The sequence below is a fragment of the Bos taurus genome, chromosome 5, assembly GCF_002263795.3.
Source record: "Bos taurus isolate L1 Dominette 01449 registration number 42190680 breed Hereford chromosome 5, ARS-UCD2.0, whole genome shotgun sequence".
In the NCBI taxonomy this organism is placed as follows: domain Eukaryota; kingdom Metazoa; phylum Chordata; class Mammalia; order Artiodactyla; family Bovidae; genus Bos; species Bos taurus.
Genome location: NC_037332.1, coordinates 33,230,975 through 33,254,860, shown reverse-complemented (window position 1 = coordinate 33,254,860; position 23,886 = coordinate 33,230,975). Strand labels below are relative to the sequence as shown.

The 23,886-nt window shown below is 40.8% G+C and overlaps 1 long non-coding RNA gene across 1 annotated transcript; it reads right to left on the bottom strand.

Moving 5' to 3' along the window:
* Window positions 1–374: 374 nt before the first annotated feature.
* On the bottom strand, window positions 375–10,549 carry LOC112446608 (uncharacterized). The gene is made up of 3 exons (XR_003034619.2): window positions 10,443–10,549; window positions 1,719–1,940; window positions 375–535 (listed from the first exon to the last, which is right to left on the bottom strand). It is a non-coding gene; the product is annotated as an uncharacterized lncRNA (long non-coding RNA).
* Between the last annotated feature and the right edge of the window lie 13,337 nt (window positions 10,550–23,886).

Genomic DNA, 23,886 nt, shown 5'->3' with positions numbered 1-23,886 from the left:
AGATTTCTGTAGGGTCTTTGAAGTCATACTGTCCACAGTTGGATTATAAAAATAGCCTTAGTCACCAAGGGAGCCCTGGAGCCTCCTGGTGCCCAGAGCATTTCCCCATCTATTTTCCCCATCGTAAGCTCTACCTGTGGAATAGAGATTCTTCTGGGACACCCAAGAGGTTGTGAGGGATGTGGCTGTTGCTTTTGCAGCAATAAAGGCAATCTAGCTGGTCTCCAAGCAACTTCCTTTTTCAATGAGCCCCAATCTGAAGTCTACCATCTCTCTTCTTCTGGTTCTTCCCTAGATTTAACAACCAACTGTTTCCCTGTTCATTCTGGGGAGATGGAAAATTCATATAACATATGCAGGAAATTCAGGACCAAACCTCTTTGAATGTCAAGGTCATTCCCCAAAGTTTATTTAATCACTTATATTTTTGATCAAGTTTCATTCAACCAAACCACTGTGAGGTCACCTTCTGTTTTTTCGCCTGGCTTCTGCCTGTATAGTCATTCCACAATTCTGGAATACTTCCCATCTTTTCCTGGGGGATTAAAAAAAAAAAGCTAATGAAGAAATAAAGTTAAACAAAACTAGAAAGATTGTGTTTAACTATAAGGAATAATCACTACTTTTTAAATGTCAGCTGAAGTGAATTTTGAGATAAACTGTTCTGTGTCATTTCTGGATTTAGTTAAGAGAAAAAGCCTCATGGTGTGCCTGATAAGGCATTCCCTCACCTAGACAAAGAGGCTTGGGTGAGATGGTTTCCTAAGGCTCCTTCCAGAGCTGAGGTTCCATGATTAATACAGAGGAAGTGACTTTAATTCATCTCACAATTCAATTACATTGTCACAATAAGTGATAAATACATGGTTGAGATAATAAAAGCATTTGCTAATATTTTTAAAAGAAGATAAGACCATCCTCTAGGAGAGAGAAAAAGTGGTCTAATCTATACATAATAAAAGAGATGTCATCATGGTGGCAAACCCAGGGACTTTAAATGTTTGTTTGAAGAGTTTTGACAACAACCAGAATTCCAGTCAAGAGCATGGTATAATCTCAGGGAAGCAGGACTATAATCTAAGGGAAACTCTACTCAATTTTACTCTTCCCTGTCTGGATAAAGACCATGAGAACAGAAGGGAGTGGCCAGTGTGAAGCAGAGAAAAGGGAAATTAAGGAGTTATAGGTAATAGCATATGTTGTGGTACATGCTATGAAGAATTTGACTGAATGCAGATATAATTATTTAATAGTGTGTGCTTTGGTGGTTCACAGTCTCATCTCCTAGTGAGATATCCCTCCTAGTTTATTCATAGTCTTTTCCACTAACTATTATTTTTGAAATGTGACTTCCTACTTACTCATGTTCCCAGCTACCTTAGTAGTAATAGCAGGGACCCTGGGTGGAAACAGAGTATGGTCATTAGAAATAAAGACATCTCACTATTTTTTTTTTACTCTCTTTGATAAATGTGTTTAGTAATTTGAATAGTTGCTTTGCAGAAACTTTAAATTTAAAAATCTCTTACTTTTTATAAAAACAAAATTCTTTATTGACATTATATGGATAAAAATATGTACCTTTATGGAGATAAAAATAGAGAATATATATAAAACACCTGCACAGACCTGACCCATAATAAATATTCATTATTTCCCTTTCCTTGCTTCCATTCAGATAAGTGACGCAGAATAATATTAGGCAATTGATAGATTACCTGCTCAGCTCTCTATTTCTAGTGAGCTGTGTCCTCAGGCAAGTCATTGATTCTGTTGGACCTTCAAATTCCTAAGATAAAGTGATGGGTTTGGAGTAGATGGTGTCCAATTTCCTTTCTGTCTCCAACAATCAAAGAGACTGAATGTTCAAGATCAATCCTTAGAGGCTCATTATGATCCTATTCAGCCTGAGATTCAGTTATTCTGCTCAGTTGATCTGTCTTAATAAAAAACAAAATCAAATAAAGTAGAAAAACTTTCAGGTTAGCATGGCAGCAACTTAGCAATACCTAACAGATACTTCTCAATGTCTTATTAAACTACCCATGAAAATATACAGAGAGATGAAAATGTGGCGCCAGCATGGCAAACCAAAGAGAAGATGTGTCAACATTCAGGGAGCCTTGCCAACTTTCCACCAATGACATCATTCATGGGGAGGGGTTGAGAAACAATTTCTTGGATGGCACAGATACTACCCTTTGAACCACAGCAGCAAGAGCAACCGCAAAGCACGAGGAAGACTTTGACTCTGCCCCATTGCCATCCCTTAACTTCAGGACGAGGGAATCCACTGTCCAGAAAAGGAGAGTTGTCATCTGAGCCAGCCAAAGTCATAACCTCTCTCTTTTTCCCTCAGCAATTCTATTTCTGTATCCATTTACAGGCTCCATTTCCCAGTGTGCCACTCAGCCTGAAGTAGAGGAGGTTGGGTAACCGTGTAATAAGTATCAAGTACAAGCTGGAATGGGAATTAAAACCGTGTGTGGTGAGTGCTGGTGGGGAGGGGGAAGGGTGCCATTTTTCATGTGCTGCACTTTCATAGGAATTGCATTTCAATCACTGTCAGACATCCCAACTCCTTCCAGCAGTTGTATGCTATGCCCATAAGGTAATATATACAAAACCTTTGACCTTCTTTGGGAAGATCTGGGAAGGAGAGACTGCCAGGCCCAGAATGAACAGTAAAGGAGACTTAGACCCGCTCACTCACCCTATCTATTGGTGACCCATTACCAAGGCCTATGAAATTATTTAGTAACATCAGGGGAAAAAATATTCATACCAATGAGTCAAGGAAGAGCTTATTTTTTAAATGATTGCTACAAAATTCAAACGGGATGATTCTTTATTTTAAAACAATTACTTCAATGTTTTCACTAGCTAAATAGTCTCAGCCTCTTTTAATCTTCGAAAGCCATTTCCTGGTGACCCTTATTCACATGGGTTGTTTTGATCATAGTTTTTCACAAGAATTATCCAAGAGACTGGATTAGCTTGCATAATTGTATCTCCTTTAGCGGTTCTGTGAACTGGAATATAGCACATGCAACTCGTCGGTTGTATGATTGAATGTATTCTTAACTTGAAAGGAAAAACCAAATGGAAATCCCTGTCATGATCAATAATGCATTAGACACAGTACAGACTGTTACCAGAGGATTTTGTTCTGCTTTTTCTTCAGTAGGTCATGTTGAAAGAATGGCTGTAATATTCTAAACTGTCGTATTATTACAGTCAAACTGGGGCTGGAAAGACAAAATCTAGATAGTTTGAACAGATGAAAGGCAATTCAGAACTTGCTCACTTTTCCCTTTACCATCAGGATAACAAATAGCTATATTTTAGATCGGTTAATTCTCTCCATAAATTTAGGAAATAATTTAGAAATATGTAAATGATTAATAAATTTCTCCCCCTTTTCTGTACTTTGAAAGCTTTCCTTATAGAAATCGAGAGGTGGCTGCAGCTGCAGCAGTAATCAGAGCTAATACTTGTTGAAGGCACAATGTGTGTGTGATCAAGTGCCACACACCGCTCAGCATTTTACATACGTTACCTTGTATAATCTTGATGATCACTCTAGGATATAGGTGTGTGATTACCTCCATTCTACAAATAGGGATGCAAACATTAACACTCTGGAGAATGCTCTTGGATAGAGAAAATTCATAAGAGTGGAAAGGTATTGGTTCATAAAATGTTATGGTGAATTAAATCTTATGTGTAACCAAAAGAGTTTATCTTAGTTAATTAATTACTAAAAATCATCAACAATTTATTGTGTGATTACTATGGCAATTTTCTGGGCAGTTAGGGATATAACTGAATAAAGCAGATAATACAATCAAAATGAATATGGGTTATGGGTAGACACCAGCCATAGATAAACAGATGAACGAGTTATATGCATAAAAATGAAGCATGATAGGGGACTTGGCTTTGATGGGAAATAGTCAAGGATGTGGTAGTGGCTACAGATAGTTTCTCTAGAAGATAGATTTTAAGTTGAGAACTCAATGAAGTGAGGGAGTGAGACATGTGAAAATCTGGGGGAAAGGTTCCACACAGACAAACAGCAGTTGCAAACACCCTGGAGTGAAAACAGACTTGGTAAGGTCAAGGAACAGAAAGAGGACTGGGGAAGCTGGAGCTAATCAGCGGTAGAAAGATTAAAGAAAGTTAGTTGTGGGCCACTTTGTAAGGGCTTTATGTCTGGTAAGGACTTTGGATTTTATTGTGTGAGATGGGAAGTTTGCTGCTGCTGCTGCTGCTAAGTCACTTCAGTCGTGTCCGACTCTGTGCGACCCCATAGAAGACAACCCACCAGGCTCCCCTGTCCCTAGGATTCTCCAGGCAAGTTTTTATCCAAATCTCTATTCTCCTCTTCCTTCTGGGCATGTAGCCAGACCAAATTTTATAGCAATTCACTTAGCAATGGTCATACGAATGAGAACTAGCCAATAGAATGTGAGTAGAAGTGATGTGAACTTTCTGGACTGGCCAATACAAATGATCCACCTGTGTGTCTCTGTGCCATTTCTCCGTTCTTGCTGTCTGGGATAGAAATGTTGATGGCAACCTTCAAAGCCACATGTGTAAGATGACAGAGCCTCTACCCACTGGAAACCTAATGACCACATCCAGAAAAGTTACATCAATTGATATTCACTTACCCAAAACTCTTTTGTGGGATAAAACTAACTTCCATTTTGTTGAGTACCAACATAGTTGGGTCTATGTATTATCATAACCTAGTCTACCATATTGTTCTTGAATATCCATTCTCACTTTTTGCTATTGTAATAGAAACCTTAATTTCCAACACAGTGTATAACTACATGGAATTAAAATTATATCTCTAAGCCTCCCTTGCAGTTGAATGCAGTAACAACTAATCTCTGGCCAATAGAATGTGAGTGCAATGGAAACCTGCATCCCCTCCCCTTTTCCAGTTCCTACTGGCCTGGAAGCAGATGAGTTGACCTTAAGCCATCTTGAATGAGGATCCAGATTACAAACTATGCATAGTAGAGCAATAAGATAAAAGTCGCCTGGGTTCCTGACCTGTGTAGACATCATTAACAGCCCTTTTGTCTTGTTGAAGCTGTAGTTACTTAGGGTCTCAGTTTAAATAGTTGCCTGTATGTTAAATAATTCAAAGTCATTAGAGGATTTTAAGGAAAGATATAACCCAGGCAGCACAGTGGTAAAGAAGCCACCTGCCAATGCAGGAGACACAGAAATGCAGGTTCGATCCCTTGGAAGATCTCCTGGAGGAGGAAATGGCAACCCACTCCAGTATTCTTGCCCGGGAAATCCCATGGACAGAGGAGCTTGGTGGGCTACAGACCATGGTGTCACAAAAGTCGGACATAACTGAGAACAGTATTATACATATTTTGGTTTATATTTTAAAACTTTGGTTGCTAGGTGGAGAATCAACTGTGAGGGGCAGAGTAGAAGCAGAGAGACTAGTACAGAGTTTATTGCAGTAATCAAGGTAACAGATGATGGAGCAGCCTGAGGGGGAGAGATGTGATATGATTCAGAATGTTTCTGGAAGACTGAGCAAATATTACCTGATCTAGATGAAGGTAAGGTGGTTGCCAGAAGAAAAAGACGGGAGAATGACTCTATTGTTTCTGACTTGAGTGTGGGTGAACGGTGGTACCACTAACTGAGATGGGGAACATTGAGCAACGAGCAAGTTTTGGGGAAGAAATCAGTTATTTTTTGGTTACTTGTCCAAATGGAGATGTCAAATTAGTTTAGAAGTGCTCAATCTGGAGTTTAGAGAAAATGTCTGGGCTAGAATATATTTGGAGAAATCAAACTAATACATTACTAAAACAACATACTAGTGTAATCTCAAGAGATCTTTTCATAGCCAAAAATACAAGTAAAACAGAGGCAATATCATGTTAAATTGGTCCAACATGATGTTGGCTATTTTTCTAATTGTCAATAATATAGGACTTAATACTTCCCTGGTGGCTCAGAGGTGAAAGCATCTGCCTGCAATGTGGGAGACCCAGGTTCAGTTGTTTCTTTTGAGTTGACATGTAATTTAAAATAATTGCTGTACAGCTCTGAGTCCTTCAAAAGATGACATATTATTTTTTCTTAAAGTATAGTTGATTTACAATGTTGTGTTGGTTTCTGGTGTACAGCAAAGTGATTCAGTTATATATTTATTATTTTTCATATTGTTTTCCATTATAGTTTATTACAGGATATTGAATATCACTCCCTCTACAGTACAGTATATACACTGTATATACAGTACACACATTCCCTCTACAGTACAGTGCTATAGAGTAGGACCTCGTTGTTTATCCACTGTATATATAATGGTTTGCATCTCCTGGCCTCAAACCCCCACTCCATCCCTCTCCCACCACCCCCTTGGTAACCACAAGTCTCTTCTCTATGACTGTGAGAGTGTCTCTGTTTCATAGACAAGTTTATTTGTGTCGTATTTTAGATTCCACACATAAGTGATATCATACCTGTTTGTCTTTCTCTTTCTGACTTAGTATAATAATCTATAGGTCCATCCATGTAACTAAAAATGGCATTGTTTCATTCTTTTTTCTGGTTGAATAATATGCCATTGTGTAGTTGGATAGATAGGTAGATAAGTCGCACATCTTCTTTATTCATTCATCTGTCATATGGATGTCATATGGACATATGGATGTTTAGCTTGTTTCTATGCCTTGGCTATTGTGAATAGTGCTGTTATGAACATAGGGGTGCGGGTATCATTTTGAACTAGAGTTTTGTCCAGCTATACACCCAGAGTGGCACTGCCTGATCATATGGAAATTCTAATTTTAATTTTATGAGTAACTTCCGTACTGTTCTCCATAGTGGCTGCACCAATTTATATTCATACAAACAGCATAGAAGGGTTCCTTTTTTTCCCATATCTTCTCCACCATTTTTTATTTGTAGACTTTTTAATGATGGTCACTCTGACTAGTGTTAGGTGGTAACTCATAGTTTTATTTTTTCTCTAATAATTAGCTGTGATGAGCATCTTTTCATGTGCCTGTTGGCCATCTGTAAAAAGATGGCATAATATTTTACAACATTTAGAGAGGAAAAAGAATTATTGGCCTGATGCCCAAGAACAGTCAGCTGTCTTCTACTTGTTTTTATTCGTGTTAACTATAGAAGTGTTCCTGTATGTCTTGCACTGACTATCTCCCAAAGAGTGGGAAAGCCTTTATCACCAGGAGCCCTGCTTGCTAAAGCATAGAAAAAAGGGGAATTTGCACCTCCAGAGGCTCAAAGTGAAAGAGGTGACTTTCACTGTTTCCACTCCCTTTATCTCACATCTTCTTAATGGATATATATTCTCTAGGTAATTGTTTATTTTTTGTTTATCTTATATTAACCCCTTCCCTACCCACCTAGGAAGGCATATAATCTTTTCCTGAACAGACTCGTAAAGCCCACATGCACAATGGGTTTAACTACATAGACTTGAATGACCATTCCTAGTTAATGCAAATACGATTTACAAGAGTTTACTTAATACTTTTAAGATTGTTAATAATATATAGATGGAGCTTCCAACAGTGAGAGATCAAAATCAAAATAGCCTGTTAAATTGGAAGCATTTCTAAATGGCAAAAAGATGTCCTATATTATTTTCAATGTTTTCTCTCTCACTCCCACATTCAATCCTACCTTAATTACTTCGCTGTTCTCTCTTACCTACGTCAGATCCTTGTATTAGTTTCTTAGGGATGCTGTAACAAACGACCACAAACTTGGGTGGCTCAAACAACAATCCTACAGGCCAGAAGTCAGAAACCAAGGTGTTAGCACGTTGTACTCTCTCTGAAGGAGAATCTTTCCTGTGTCTTCTGGTGGCTCCTGGCATTATTTGACTTGTGGCTGCATCATTCTAATCTCTGCCTCTATCTTTACACAGCCTTCTCTTCTTCTCTCTGTGTCTTATAAGGACACTAGTCATTGGATTTAGGGCCTACCTACATAATCTAGGATGATCTCATCTAGAGATGCTTCAGTATGTGGCAAAGATTCCTTCCAAGTAAGATCACATTCAGTTTCCAGAGAATAGGACATGGACATATCTTTTGAGGGACATCACACTCCCAAACCTGGCTAGATTACTTAAGTAACTTTATAAAATAAAGATTTCTAACCCCATCTTTAGAGACTCTGAACCAAGGGCCTCATTGGTTTGCACATTTGTGTTTTCTTAATTTATTTCTTTTTAATTGAAGCATAATTGCTTTACAATATTGTGTTGTTTTCTGGCATACAGCAACACGAATCAGTCATAGGTATAAATATGTACCCCCGCCTTGAACCTCTCTTCCACCTCCCACCCCGTCCCCCAGGCTCTAAGTTGTCACAGAGTCCCAGTTTGAGTTCCCTGAGTCAAAGAGCAAATTTCCACTGGCTATCTATTTTACTTACGGTAGTGTATATGTTTCCATGCTACTTTCTCCATTCTTCCCACCCTCTCCTTCCCTTCCCCTGTGTCCATAAGTCTGTTTTTTATGTCTGTGTCTCCTTCAAACAGTTGTGTTTTAAGGTGGAAGAGAAGAATTACATCAGGGTTAAAAAAAAAAAAAAACTCTCCAGGTGATTCTGATGGTTGTTAACCCCATTCTTTCAAGTTCTTCATTTTTTTTAATATTATTTTGATCGTTATTTCATCAATTCAGTGAAAGACAATATAATACCAAGAATGGTAATACGGTACAGGGGAATTTCTGGACTTGGGAACCATCCAAGACTGAATTTGAAATCTGTCCTAAATTACTTAAGTTACAAAGTTCTCTAGGCTTCAATTTTCTCATCTGTGGAATGGAGATCTTTATGTCATGCTGTTATTGTGAAGATTAATGAGAGGAAAAACCCCAGCACATCACATGGCCAATGGTCAGTTAAGTCAAGACTATTATCGGCAAAAGGTAGATTGAGCAGAAGGGCTTTCCAGATGGTTCAGTGATGAAGAATCTGCCTGCCAATGTAGGAAATGCAGCAGACATGGGTTCCATCCCCAAGTCAGGAAGATCCCCTGGCATAGGAATTGGCAACCCACTCCAGTATTCTTGCCTGGAAAATTCCATGGACAGAGGTGCATGGCGGGATACTGTCCATGGGACAGCAAAGAGTCAGACAGGACTGAATGACTGAGTATGCACAAAGACTGAGCAGCCCATTTTATTCCATATAGTTATAATACATTTATGTGAAAATAACTCATTAATCATGTGTCATTATTTGCTTGATTTTGATATATCAAAAGAGTAGTCTTGATCAGTTTTAAGATTATGGGAAAGTTTAACAAACTAGTGAGAGAATGTGGTAGAAAGTATAACCTTCTTACCTGCCACAGTGATGATTCTGCATCTTCCATCAAGTTTTTAAAATCCTAGATAAGTGAAAAGTCTCCAATGTGCAATTGATTCAGTGCTGCATGTAACCCACTGTCGTGGACTGAATTGTGCCCTCCAAATTTACATATTGAAGTCTTAACCCCCAAGTGACTGTATCTGGAGATAAGATCTTCAGGAGGTAATCAATGTTAAATGAAGTCATATTGATGGGACCCTGATAGAATAGGACTTTTGCCTTATAATAAGAGGGAAAAAAGTCCCCTCTCTCTCTCTGCCATGTGAGAACACATCAAGAAGCAGCCATCTACAGCTCTCACTAGAAACTATTGGCTAACACCTTAATCTTGGACTTCCCAATCTCCAGAACTGTAAGAAATAAATTTTTGTTGTTGAAGCCTCCCAGTCTATGGCCTTTTACTAGTCTTCCAGAGCAGACAAATACACCCACCCACACCTAGCCTACACCCCTTTTTTAGCACCATCTTGAAAGGATATGTCTTCAGAGATTCAGCACTCATTCTCCAGGCCTGCCGCTTCTCCTTATTTCTGACAAGGGACATTGATACGGCCAAGTGGCAGGCAAAGGGGTGTGTATTTCCTAGAAATGAGTTTGTAAACTCATCAAGCCTAAACTAAAGGCATCATTATAATCTGCCTTAATGGAAATACCAGATCTATACATTCTCTTAAATCAGAATCAATTTCTTTCCTTGAGTAAATTTTCTTTTGCTTTTTCCATGAGTAAATTCCTTGATTGTTGGATGGGTTTATTGTTCATCCCCAGGCTCAAAAAGCTTTGATAGTCACCACTGCTTTCAGAATAGTCCAAAGATTCATCAATTCTCAGTGGAAAAGACCTGCATTACCTTACCGCCTCCTCTTTCTGTGAATTTTCTATCAGATCCAGCTTGCACACCAATGTGATATCTCACTGACCGGCTTTGTTCTTCCCGCCTCTGCACATTCTTGCATCTAATTTCCTCTGCCTCACATGCTCTCCTGACACAGTTGCCCAGATCCAGTCTAAACAATACTTTCCACATTACCTCCTACCTTTTCTGAAAAGGCTTTGCTGCCCACTCCAGGCAAAGGCTTAGGTCATGGCTCTTTTCACTTATTCTTGTCCCAGCACTCTAGACAGGGTAACTGTTTAAAGAGACTTGTTGACTTAAATGTGTTTGTCTGTATAAAGATAAAATGGGAAGAGGAAAGACAGATTTGAATGACCTTCTCAGATCCCTTCTGAATCCAGATGCCCTGATTCTATGAACTTGAAAGTGTATCAAAACACACGGCACAGAGGCCTCTCAGTGCAGAACAATGTGCCCTTTAGCTAGGCTGCTGCAATACCCGCATTTCTCTCATTGTCCAGAAGAAGGCCCGACAAGCCCACGAGATGATTTGGAATTCCTCCAGGCCTCATGAGCCCATTGTTTGCTGTTATCTAATTGGCATTTCATAGTTACTGGACCCTAAGGAAGGAGCCTGAAAACTTGTTGGAAGAGATGGAAATTTCCAGTTGTAGAGAAGAATGCTAATAATTCAGAGACACATCACTCCTGCTGATGTCCCAACAAAAGGTTAATGTGAATGCAATTGCCTGTCAAGATTTTCCAAATATAGACTAGTTATCTTTCTTGAAGACAGATGTATAGAGATACAAATTAATATTTTATTTGGATGACCTTTCTACCCCAAAATGAAGCCCCAAAGAATTTGCTCTCTTGACTTAAATTGGAATATTATACTCCTTTTGACTCTCATTTCCATATATTATTTCCGTGCAGGAAAGGCCAATGCCTTGTGGGACAGTGACATGAAGAGTTGTCTGTGTTGGCATTTCTGGAGACACGAAGGCTGAGTGATTTCAGGGGCATCAGAATCCCTGTTGCTTTCAACTAGAACCTTTTCTGGTTTTCATTCAGTCTGAACTCTCTACCTTTGATATCATATTTTTTTAGGGAAAAAAATCTGTTTCATACACACATACAGAAGTGAATTGCAAACTTTTAAAAAGATATGGAAGTTAAAAGGTCTACAAAGTCATCCTGAAAAGGAAGAACACAAAAATTTTAAATCCTGCTTGAAAATTTTATTGGTGTGTCCCCATGTGAGAACCAAAATCATCTATGCCAAAACCTTAAAAGCCAAAAGCATGTGTCAATATTTCAAGATGCTCGGGGTTTTATCAGTAGCTGTCATTCTAAGAGCAATTCAGCCTTCACAGAATCTCTCCACTCTTCATTTTCCTGCTCAGTGTCTTTGTTCAGCCCAGCATCTCATCAGAATTTTAAAAACAACTTTCTGTTCTCCCAGTCTTTACTTTCTCTCCTCTTCCATCCAGAGCTGAATCACAGAGCCTGCTCTGCGTAGCCACCCCCTAGGCTCTGTGTGGCTGCTGTAGAAAGTCTCGGCTCCTTTGAGGACCCATGTGTGGGGTCCTTGCAGACTCTTTGGCTCTTTCCCCAGCATTCTGCCCTCCATCCACACCTTCATCTTCCTAGTTCCTAAACAACTTCCAAACACTCAAGCATTCTGCACGCATCTGTGCCTTTTCACAAACTCTTTGGATGTCCTTTCTCTTTCTCTGTCTGGCCAAGGTACCCTAATTTTTCTGGCCTCACTCACCTGCCACACAGATGCTACAGGCAGGATCAGGCTGGATCTAGATGCATATGATTTCAGAGTCCCAACTTCTTCCTCCCAAGTTACCCTAAATGGATTGTGAAATGCAAACTGCAAATCTGTGGCAAGAGGCACAGAAGTTCTGTCCCACACGGCCCAGGTTCCTCCTCACCCCACCTCAGCCAGCTAGCCCAAAATTCTGGTGACAAGGTACCGCTGCTCTCCTCGCCACCTCTAGCATCATCCCTCTAAGTTTCTCAGTAGGGCCCGTGGCTGGAGGTCAGACTCAAATTTAGAATTCTCACATTCCTGGAGCCCCACGTGGGAATTTTCAGGAGTCACCCCTTCTCCTCCCACACTGCTTCCATCTAGTACCAGGAGGACCCACAGGCACAGGTACATGGATGCCCGAGCTTCCAGGCCAAACTCAATCCACACTGGTTCCAAATCACCACAACTTGGCAAATGGAGCTATTTGGGCAAAGATTTCCAGGATCCTGAGAACCTAGAATATGGCAGAAGGGAGGGCATGGGCCATGGGTGGCCATATCTTTGTGGTCTCAAGATCAGTTGCATTGTGGGAGGAATGCAGCCTCATCCACCTGGACCTTCTGATAAAAGCAAGGGGTGGGGGATAGGGACATTACCGTAGGATGCTTGGCAATGTCCAATGTCTGGTGGTTGTCCCGTGTGAAGAGAGTGGGAGTTGCTACTGTTATTCACTTGGTAGAGACCAAAGATGCTGTTTAATGCACAGGACAATCAATGTAACAACAGAACATCTTCTCTAGGGAATTCCCTGGTGATCCAGTGGTTAGGATTCGGAGCTTCCATAGCTGGGGCCTGGGTTCCATCCCTGGTTGCAGAATTAAGATCCCACAAGCAGCACAGCCATATATAGAGAAGGTATATATACCTTCTCTAAAAAAGTTAGTTTGTAAGTTGGCTATATATAATATTACTGCCAAATATATCTTCTTAAAGCAGAGTTTGGTTCATGTGACTTGACTACCCTCCCCCTACCAATTCCTTATAGACCAAAGTCCAAATTTCTTAGCTTCACATTCCACCATTCTTTATCTTGAGTCTACTCTATCAATTTCATCTTTCTCTATTATCTCCATATGTAGCCCAAAGCCGGTGTCTGCACTAGACCCAGACTTAAATATTTCAGAATGCCATGTGGTCATCTCCCATATTTTCCCCATCAATCTTTGGCTTACTCAACCCGGTATCCAGTAGTGAATTAAGTCCCCAGGTGAGCCTTTTAATGCAAGTCAGAAATTGTCTATATTTAAACATAATTACCCAATAGGCTGTACTAATCAAAGCTGTATCAGTAACATAATGATGACAAGCTCTTGGAACTGGGAAAATTTTTAATAATGATACCATGTATAAATCACTGAAGTTATTACCATTATGATATCCTTAGCATAAAATAGGTGATCAATAAAATAGTCTCTGTCCCCTACCTCTATAGTGAAAAAAAAAGCATTCCAGTTAGGAAAATCACTTTTGCGGATAAATTACGGTAAGACTATTTGCTGTGTAAAAAAAATCTTAATGACTTAGCACAGCACAAGCTTATTTCTCACTCACATAAAATTCAAAAGAAATGTTCTTGGTTAGGTGGCAGGAATGGAAAAATGGGCATAGAAATGGAGGAAGACTCTGCTCCATACAACCATTCAGAGCTCCAAGCTGATGGAATCTCCACCACCTTCTACACGGCTTCCAACATCATCCTGTTTGTTAATATCTACTTGGCAGAAAGGGAGGGAAAAGTACCAAGAAGGTTCTTAATCATCTTGGTCAAGAAATGGCCAACATCATCTCCACTCATATTGTGCTAGCAAGAACTAGCAACATGGCCCAGCCTGGATGCAAGGGATGGAGGGGCTGGGAAATGTGGGCCTGGGCTGGTTGGGCCTTCTCAGCATGAGCTCTGCTCCCGGACAGGGATTTTGCCATCTTTGCCACAGCAAAGTGCGGGGGAAGAGAAGAGATTAAGCAAAAGCCTACAGAGTGAACCAGTCTGCCTGGCAAGCCTAGGCATTGAGGTCCCAAGGCAGATACAACTAGAGGTTATCATACTAAGTGAAGTAAGTCAGAAAGAGACAAATGCCATATGACATCACGTACGTGTGGAATCTAAAATATGACACCAAGGAACCTATCTATGAAACAGGTTGTCAAGGGGAAGGGAACTGGGGAAAGGATGGAGTAGGAGGCTGGGGTTAGCAGACGTAAGCTTTTGTATATAGGATGTACACACGACGAGGTCCTACCGTATAGACGGGGAACCATATTCGACACCCTGTGATAAACCATAACAGAGAAGAATATTTTTAAAAGAATGCACATATATATAGCTGCTAAGTCACTTCAGTCCTGTCCAACTCTGTGCAACCCCATAGACGGCAGCCCACCAGGCTCCTCTGTCCCTGGGATTCTCCAGGCAAGAACACTGGAGTGGGTTGCCATTTCCTTCTCCAATGCATGAAAGTTAAAGTGAAGTCGCTCAGTCGTGTCCGACTCTGTGCGACCCCATGGACTGCAGCCCACCAGGCTCCTCCATCCATGGGATTTTCCAGGCAAGAGTACTGGAGTGGGGTGCCATTGTCTTCTCCGATATATATATATAGACAGAGATACACATATATTGCAGGCAGATTTTTTTACTGTCTGAGCTGCCAGAGAAGCACGGGGAGACAAAATAACATTTTTGAAAACTGCAGTTACAGTAGTAGATTATATGGTTATACATTATATTATTGGATGAAAGAAAACATTAAAAAGTTGAAAGTTGACTGTAAATATGAATTTCTATACAACAAACTTCCTCTTCCCACTGACTTCTATTATAAATGAAAGATGCATTTCTCTGGATAATGAAAGTTGATGTGGGAGATACCATGTAGGAAAGTAGTAAGTCTTTTATATTGACATATTTAAAGGAAAATTCTATTTTAACATCTCAATAAAGGTATTGAGATGTCAAAATGTGAACGCTGTACAGTTAAGATTAATTTCATGTTTGACACAACATCATGGAAGTCTAGGGAAAAATGACATTTTAACGGCACCAAATATATGGGCTAAAAATCACGCAGGCATAATTCTTTTGAGGTTCTCTGAAGTTGTCCTAACAGTCACTGGATGCTGATGGGTTTTAGAAATTAATAGTCTGGGCCAAGATAAAGAAGGAGAACAAAACATTGCAGAGGCAGCAATTAAAGCAGAGCAGCAAGCGAAGAAACACAGTGGCCGAGCCTGCAGGTTTATAAAAGTAACCATGGGGAAGCACACTGACTGAAAGGGAGCGTTGGAAGGGATGTGAGAATTCCATGAAAAGGGTCCTTAGTGATCCAACTGATTCATTTTTTTTAATTATGGAGAAGTGCCTGAATGAAAACCAGGTTCATTTTATAATGAAAGGAACATTTTTCTGAAGCTACACTTTTGCCTTTAAACAGCACTGTTTATCAAGTAACTGTTCCTCAAGGTCTGATTTACAACTATCTCAAATCAAAATAAAATTCATAATAATAGGATCACAGGTGCCCCACTGGCTGTCTGTCCTTGCCTAACTATTGTTTTTTTTTTTCCCCTGGTGGCTCAGACGGTAAAGAATCCGCCTGCAATGCGGAAGACCTCTGTTTGATGCCTGGATGGGGAAGATCCCCTGGAGAAGGACATGGCAACCCACTGCAGTATTCTTGCCTGGAGAATCCCCGTGGACAAAGGAGCCTGGCGGGCTACAGTCCATGGGTCCGAGTCACACGACTGAGCAACGAAGGCTTTCACGTTCACATGCCGGGGTATCACCGCTGCTCGTGCGCCATCTAGTGGTCCATGCTGTGATATTTTCTGTTTTTTTGCTGAGGTAGAAAACACTTTAAAAGACGTTTCAGATCAGATCAGATCAGTCGCTCAGTCGTGTCCGACTCTTTGCGACCCCATGAATCGCAGCATGCCAGGCCTCCCTGTCCATCACCAACTCCCGGAGTTCACTCAGACTCACATCCATCGAGTCAGTGGTGCCATCCAGCCATCTCATCCTCTGTCGTCTCCTTCCCCTCCTGCCCCCAATCCCTCCCAGCATCAGGGGCTTTTCCAATGAGTCAACTCTTCGCATGAGGTGGCCAAAGGACTGGAGTTTCAGCTTTAGCATCATTCCTTCCAAAGAAATCCCAGGGCTGATTTCCTTCAGAATGGACTGGTTGGATCTCCTTGCAGTCCAAGGGACTCTCAAGAGTCTTCTCCAACACCACAGTTCAAAAGCATCAATTCTTTGGTGCTCAGCCTTCTTCACAGTCCAACTCTCACATCCATACATGACCACTGGAAAAACCATAGCCTTGACTAGATGAACCTTTGTTGGCAAAGTAATGTCTCTGCTTTTGAATATGCTATCTAGGTTGGTCATAACTTTCCTTCCAAGGAGTAAGCGTCTTTTAATTTCATGGCTGCAATCACCATCTGTAGTGATTTTGGAGCCCAGAAAAATAAAGTCTGACACTGTTTCCACTGTTTCCCCATCTATTTCCCATGAAGTGGTGGGACCGGATGCCATGATCTTCGTTTTCTGAATGTTGAGCTTTAAGCCAACTTTTTCACTCTCCACTTTCACTTTCATCAAGAGGCTTTTGAGTTCCTCTTCACTTTCTGCCATAAGGGTGGTGTCATCTGCATATCTGAGGTGACTGATATATCTCCGGGCAATCTTGATTCCAGTTTGTGTTTCTTCCAGTCCAGCGTTTCTCATAAGGTACTCTGCATATAAGTTAAATAAACAGGGTGACAATATACAGCCTTGATGAACTCCTTTTCCTATTTGGAACCAGTCTGTTGTTCCATGTCCAGTTCTAACTGTTGCTTCCTGACCTACATACAAATTTCTCAAGAGGCAGATCAGGTGGTCTGGTATTCCCATCTCTTTCAGAATTTTCCACAGTTTATTGTGATCCACACAGTCAAAGGCTTTGGCATAGTCAATAAAGCAGAAATAGATGTTTTTCTGGAACTCTCTTGCTTTTTCCATGATCCAGAGGATGTTGGCAATTTGATCTCTGGTTCCTCTCCCTTTTCTAAAACCAGCTTGAACATCAGGAAGTTCACAGTTCACATATTGCTGAAGCCTGGCTTGGAGAATTTTGAGCATTACTTTACTAGCGTGTGAGATGAGTGCAATTGTGTGGTAGTTTGAGCATTCTTTGGCATTGCCTTTCTTTGGGATTGGAATGAAAACTGACCTTTTCCAGTCCTGTGGCCACTGCTGAATTTTCCAAATTTGCTGGCATATTGAGTGCAGCACTTTCATAGCATCATCTTTCAGGATTTGGAATAGCTCAACTGGAATTCCGTCACCTCCACTAGCTTTGTTCATAGTGATGCTTTCTAAGGCCCACTTGACTTCACATTCCAGGATGTCTGGCTCTAGGTCAGTGATCACACCATTGTGATTCTGTGGGTCGTGAAGATCTTTTTTGTACAGTTCTTCTGTGTATTCTTGCCATCTCTTCTTAATATCTTCTGCTTCTGTTAGGTCCATACCATTTCTGTCCTTTATCGAGCTCATCTTTGCATGAAATGTTCCTTTGGTATCTCTGATTTTCTTGAAGAGATCCCTAGTCTTTCCCATTCTGTTGTTTTCCTCTTTCTTTGCATTGATCGCTGAAGAAGGCTTTCTTATCTCTTCTTGCTATTCTTTGGAACTCTGCATTCAGATGTTTATATCTTTCCTTTTCTCCTTTGCTTTTCGCTTCTCTTCTTTTCACAGCTATTTGTAAGGCTTCCCCAGACAGCCATTTTGCTTTTTTGCATTTCTTTTCCATGGGAATGGTCTTGATCCCTGTCTCCTGTACAATGTCACAAACCTCATTCCATAGTTCATCAGGCACTCTATCTATCAGATCTAGGCCCTTAAATCTATTTCTCACTTCCACTGTATCATCATAAGGGATTTGATTTAGGTCATACCTTAATGGTCTAGTGGTTTTCCCTACTTTCTTCGATTTAAGTCTGAATTTGGCAATAAGGAGTTCATGGTCTGAGCCACAGTCAGCTCCTGGTCTTGTTTTTGCTTACTGTATAGAGCTTCTCCATCTTTGGCTGCAAAGAATATAATCAATCTGATTTCGGTGTTGACCATCTGGTGATATCCATGTATAGAGTCTTCTCTTGTGTTATTGGAAGAGGGTGTTTGCTATGACCAGTGTATTTTCTTGGCAAAACTCTATTAGTCTTTGCCCTGCTTCATTCTGTATTCCAAGGCCAAATTTGCCTGTTACTCCAGGTGTTTCTTGACTTCCTACTTTTGCATTCCAGTCCCCTATAATGAAAAGGACATCTTTTTTGGGTGTTAGTTCTAAAAGGTCTTGTAGGTCTTCATAGAACCGTTCAACTTCAGCTTCTTCAGCATTACTGGTTGGGGCATAGACTTGGATTACTGTGATATTGAATGGTTTGCCTTGGAAATGAACAGAGATCATTCTGTCGTTTTTAAGATTGCATCCAAGAACTGCGTTTAAGAGGATCCAATGGAGAGATAAGATTATTGTATTAAAATAGCCAATGTCAAAACGTTGAATCATCCAAAAATGCATAGGAGGTTATGTGTAAATTCTTATTAGCAAATATAATTAAGAAATGGAGCTTTTGGAGCAAGTGCACATGCTTGTTAACTTATTGTATCATAATACACAAATCATACCTGCATTTATACCTGCAATGTATCAAGAATCAGAATGCAATAAAATAAACTTGACCCTAAACTTGTGTGTACTCTGTCACTTCAGTCCTGTTAGACCCTGTGACCCTATGGACTGAAGCCTGCCAGGCTCCTCTATCCATGGGATTCTCCAGGCAAGAATACTGGAGTGGTTCAAATGTATTCTTTTTAATGGCTAAGTAATACTCAATTGTGTATATGTACCACAGCTTTCTTATCCATTCATCTGCTGGACAGCAAAAGAGACACAGATGTATTGAACAATCTTTTGGATTCTGTGGGAGAGGGAGAGGGGGATGATTTGTGAGAATGGCATTAAAACATATATAATATCATATTTTAAAAAAAGAATACTGGAGTGGGTAGCCACTCATTTCTCCAGGGGATATTCCTCACCCAGGGATCGAACCTGCATCTCCTGCATTGCAGATGGATTCTTTACCAACTGAGACACCAAGGAACCCCCTACAGATGTTTGGCTTGAATATTTTTAAAAAACAATATTTGGGCTTTCTGGGTGACTGGACTTAAAGTGATTTTCTACCTATAAAGGACCAAACCTATAGGGACAATGTAAGTGGTGTCAAGCCCACCATTTTAATTGATCCTTTGTTGAATTATAACCATATATCGCATTATTCCTTATGTGTAGTGAATAAATAATGAGAGATAATGATATTGGTTTCTATCTTGTAGCTTTATAATGCCAAGTGCCTTGTTTTCTAACCATCCCAAAGTGATAGAAGAGATTCTTTTCATGCTACATACTTTTCCAGAGGTAAGTTGTGAAAGAATGAGAGATTTTGCTGTTGAAGATAAAAGAAGAAAGCAAAATCATATTCTCCAAGCACATATAGATAATATTAGAAGTGTGAAACGTATTTATTGCATATTGGTCCTTGAAACAGCATTTATTATAATAAAGGTCATATTTATTATTATTAAAGGGACATTTATTATAAACATAATCATTTCAGGAAAATTTTCTGGAATCAGACATGGGAAAACAGCAACTCCCACTTACTAAGTTCCTAATATACACTAGGGCTTCCAGGGAGCTCAGTGATAAAGAATCTTCCTGCCAACGCGGGTGATGCAGGTCCGATCCCTGAACACACACACACACTGAGTCCTGAGCACTTCTTTCTTTGCTTCCTTTAACCATAACAACAAAACTGTCATTTTACAAAAGGCTGAGTCACTAAGTAATTTGTTCCAAGTCACATTACCAATGTAGGGTCTCATCTGGGTAGAACCTATGTGTGTCTGGCTCTGGATCTTATGCTTGTAAATGTGACCATGCATTTCAGAACCATGTTATAAAAGCCTACACTGTCCATGCTTCTCAACAGTGCCCAGCCAAGTGCAGATACCATGCATTCTCCTGGTTGCCATAATCAAGCCAATGGGATAGTGAAACATGTGCTGTGCTTAGTCACTCACTAAGTCACTCACTGTCTGACTCTTTGTGACCCCATGAACTGTAGCCCGCCAGGTTCCTCTGTCCATGGGGATTCTCTAGGCAAGAACACTGGAGTGGGTATCTGTGTCCTCCTCCAGGGGATCTTCCCATCCCAGCGATCAAACCCAAGTCTCCTGTATTGCAGGTGAATTCTTTACCGTCTGAGCCACCATGGAAGCCCAAGAATACTGAAGTGGGTAGCCTATCTCTTCTCCAAGGGGTCTTCCTGACCTAGGAATCTAACCGGGGACTCCTGCATTGCAGGTGCATTCTTTACCAGCTGAACTACCCAGAAAGCCCATAATGAAGCATAAACAGTAGTTAACTGTTAACTAGTATATTCCTTGGGGTTACTTGATGAAAGACCCAGCCATTATTGCAGAACAAAGCTACCAATCATTGGAGTAACATGATTCTTAAATGCCAAGGTAGATAAATGTCATGTCAGACTTTTTCAAGGATATAATCATCACAACAGAATAGTGTACTTCTTTTTTCCTGGCTTCTTCCAGATAACCAGCGTTGGGCTTTTTCTTCAGAAAGATTTGTAACATCTGTTATATCTTTATCTTCTTTCATCTGTTAGACCAACATGCCAAATCATTGATTCTAGCTTAGTCAGGGTCCCTCTTAATCAAAGAAAGATTCGAGCTCACAATTCATAGCTGTAAACAGACCACTGTGGATCACAGAGACCAAAGTCTGGGGACTGAGCTTTAAGAATGCATTGTAATAGTGGGATCATATAAATCTTGAAAAACTGAGTCATACCCGCTGCGTGGATTTTTGAGCTGCAGGCTGACTAGGCACAACGCTAAGCAATCAGTGTAGAGAGTATACACTCTGAGTGATTTACACATTTAAACTAAGAAATGGATGATCTCGTCCTAGTTTGCTAAAGATCTAAAATGTCTAGATTCCTAACCAGAAGGGGCTTGTGATGGATACCACTTGCTGTCCCCCTAGTATCTGCTCCTTCCCTACTTCGCCCAACCAGTGAAACCCCAGTATTCTCAGGTGGCTGCTAAGATCTCTGCTTTTCAGAGACAGCGAGTCCCCACCCCAGTGCCAGAGATGAATCACGGTTGGTCTAAATCTGTCTTAGTATCTCATTCTCCTCCATCTGGGAGTGTCAATGTGACAAGCTTTGGTCAATGACATGCAAATAGGCTCTTCTGAGAGGGGCCTCGGGGAAAACTTTTGTCTTCCTGAGTAATATGAGTAAACTTGATGGGAATAGCCTTTTATCCTTCTTCACCCTTCTGCCAGGGACAGATGCATGGTGCCTGGAGGCACAGCAGACATGTGTGATCATGAGATGACAAGTGTGAAAACAAAAGGTGACTTTATTAGGAGGGTAGGACAGAAATATAGAAAGATCCTTGGTCCCTGACAGCATCACTGAACAGCTATCTCATCTCTGGGCTGCTTTGCATCTCTCATTATACAACACAAGTGTTTATTTATTTAAGCCACTGTTTGCTGTATTTTCTGCTCCCTGCAATCTCTTATACTAAGCTGTGCTTAGTTGTTTTCCATTGTCCAGTTTCCCCAGGTCCAGTGTGTGTCCTCTGTTGCTTCAGTCATGTCCCTCTCTTTGAGACTTCATGGACTGTAGCCTGCCAGGCTCCTCTGTCCTTGGGGATTCTCCAGGCAAGAATATTGGAGTAAATTGCCATGCCCTTCTCTAGGGGATCTTCCCAACCCAGGGATGATCTCAGGCCCCCCGCATTACGAACGAATTCTTTACTGTCTGAGCCACCAGGGGAAAAATAATTGCAATTTTGGGGACTTCCCTGGCTGTCTCGAAGTTAAGACTCTGTGCTCCCAATGCAGCGGGCACAGGTTTGATCCCTGGTTGGGGAACCAATATCCCATATGCCATAGCCATAAAATAAAATTGCCATTTTTCTAGGTCAAAAATTGTTGAAAACCGGAAGACTTAGCTGTGCTAAATCTCTTCAGTCATGTCCAACTCTTTGCAACCCCATGGACTGTAGCCTACAAGGCTTCTCTGTCCAAGGAATTCTCCAGGCAAGAATATTGAGGTGGGTTGCCATTTCTGCCTCCAAGGGATCTTCCCAACCCAGGGATCAAACCTGTGTCTCCTGTGGCTCCTGCACTGCAGGTGAACTCTACCGCTGCGCCACCAGGGAAGCCCTCATATGGCTCAACCCACATTTTAAATAGATGTGGAATTCAAAAACATTTCACGTCTTCAGTAGTCAAAACTTCTCTTTTCTGTCTCCCTTTCAGCCACCTGAAAGTAGATCTTTTTTGGAATATTTCTGATACTTTATCTGTGGTGTGTTAATGAACCACCTCATTTGTAGGGGGAGAGGAATCCCTAATTCAGCATTTGCTGATTTCTGTGATGTAAATGCTCCCACCATGGCCATTTCAAGCCAACTTGAGGTCACCAAACAAGAAGTTGGAAGATATGCACACCATGTGCTCCTCCACCCTGGCCACAGCTTTTTGCTATAGTGTCTAATGGGCTGTGCTAAAGTTACTACAAAGTGATTGACTACTCCTACTATGAGTTCTCTTCATAGGGTTAGGACAGAAATGTGAGGAAAAGGATATAATTAGGACTTGGTTTTCCAAATGACGCTAGTGGTAAAGAACCCACCTGCCAATGAAGGAGACATAAGAGATGCCAGTGTGATCCCTGGATGGGGAAGATCCCCTGGAGGAGGGCATGGCAACCCACTCCAACATACTTGCCTGGAGAATCCTCATGGACAGAGGAGTCTGGTGGGCTACAGTCCATAGGGTCTCAAAGAGTCAGACATGACTGAAGCCACTGAGAACATGCACCAAACCTGGGGAAACTGGACAACGGAAAGGGTATGTCTCTACCCTTTGATTCATTTGAATATTCTACTGAAAAAAAAAATGCACAATGTGAGAGTTGGGGGTTAAGTTTTATTTGGGGCAATATGAGGACTGCAGCCTGGGAGACAGCACCTCACATAGCTCTGAGAAACTGCTCCAAAGAGATGGGGTTGGGGGGGGAGGGGTACAGTATATATGTGATTTTGTCAAAGGGAGAGTACATGCAATCAAGCACATATTTTTTGTAGAAAGTTTCTGCTGGCCTCATGAAGCGTCTACTAGTCATAAGAAACTGTCGTCATCATGATTTTAGTGCTTTTGTATATAAGAGGAGATACTAGAACTGGGCTCATAAAATCAGCTCCTGAGAATATCTATCTAAAGACCTGTTCTGCCAGTTTTTTTCCTGAACACAGAGTACCTTATTTCTGCTCTCCACCCTGAACTCCTTCAGGGGGTGATGGAGGTCAGCAGCTGCAGGAATACATGATTTAATCCTTATAGAGATAGATGGAAAGCACCCACGGCAAGTGCCAATTTGTCGTTGACAAGATCTTATGAGAAAGAATACAGAAAATATGTAAGATGGTACCCGCCAGGGAAACAAACAAACAAATAAACAAAACTTTCGTTCACACAATTTTTTTTTTTACCAACCAGCACTTCCATTGCCTAAGTCTATTCATTGTCTTTAAAAGAACGGATAAGAAAGAAAAGATACCCCTTATTTGCTTATTCACTTTTTTTAAAAACAGTGATTCTGTCAAAGTGACAAAAGATGAAGTGTTTGACTTCCTTTTGGGATAATGATCTTTATAAAAAGGTCATAACAAAAC